The sequence below is a fragment of the Triticum aestivum genome, chromosome 3B, assembly GCF_018294505.1.
Source record: "Triticum aestivum cultivar Chinese Spring chromosome 3B, IWGSC CS RefSeq v2.1, whole genome shotgun sequence".
NCBI classification, from domain to species: Eukaryota; Viridiplantae; Streptophyta; class Magnoliopsida; order Poales; family Poaceae; genus Triticum; species Triticum aestivum.
This window is the reverse complement of record NC_057801.1, coordinates 370,716,681-370,717,417: the sequence shown is the minus strand read 5'-3', so window position 1 is coordinate 370,717,417 and position 737 is coordinate 370,716,681.

The window sequence follows — 737 nt, the reverse complement described above, 5'->3', positions numbered from 1 at the left end:
AAAAACGATTCGCCCCTCTGACTGCTGGGACCCACCAGCTACATTTTCGCACGCAAGGAACTGCCTGACAGTCGGGACCCACCTGGTCGAAGCGTACGTAGCGTTGTCATTCTGGTCGTGAACTTGTACGTACATATATACTGGTCGATGTAGAGGCGTGCACGTGTTGTAGTAGAGGCACGTACGTGTCGTAGTAGAGGCGCGCACGTAGCATGTACCCGTAAGTACAGCGGCCAGGGTGCAAGAAAGAAAATATGGCCATGTATGTGTACATACGGGCGGGGTCTCGAACGCCTAGTCGTGCATACATACGGCGAGGGCTCGTGTTCATGGGGAGGCAACGGAATGCATCGTGTTCATGGGGAGGCAACGGAATGCGTCGTGTTCATGGGGAGGCAACGGAATGCGTCGTGTTCATAGGGAGGCAATGGAATGCGTCATGTTCATGGGGAGGCAACGGAATGCGTCATGTTCATCGGGAGGCAACGGAACGCGCGGGAGCCAACTGGCTTGGACGGAACAGGAGATGGAAACGAGGTATGGCGTATCGCAGAACGGAGGAAACGGACCTCCTACGGTCAAAACGGGGGTCCTGTTGATCGGGAGGGGTGTGGCGTACCGCAAAACGGACGAAACGGACCTCCTACGGTCGAAACAGGGGTCCTGTTGATTGGGAGGGGTGTGGCGTACCACAAAACGGACGAAACAGACCTCCTACGGTCGAAACGGGGGTCCTG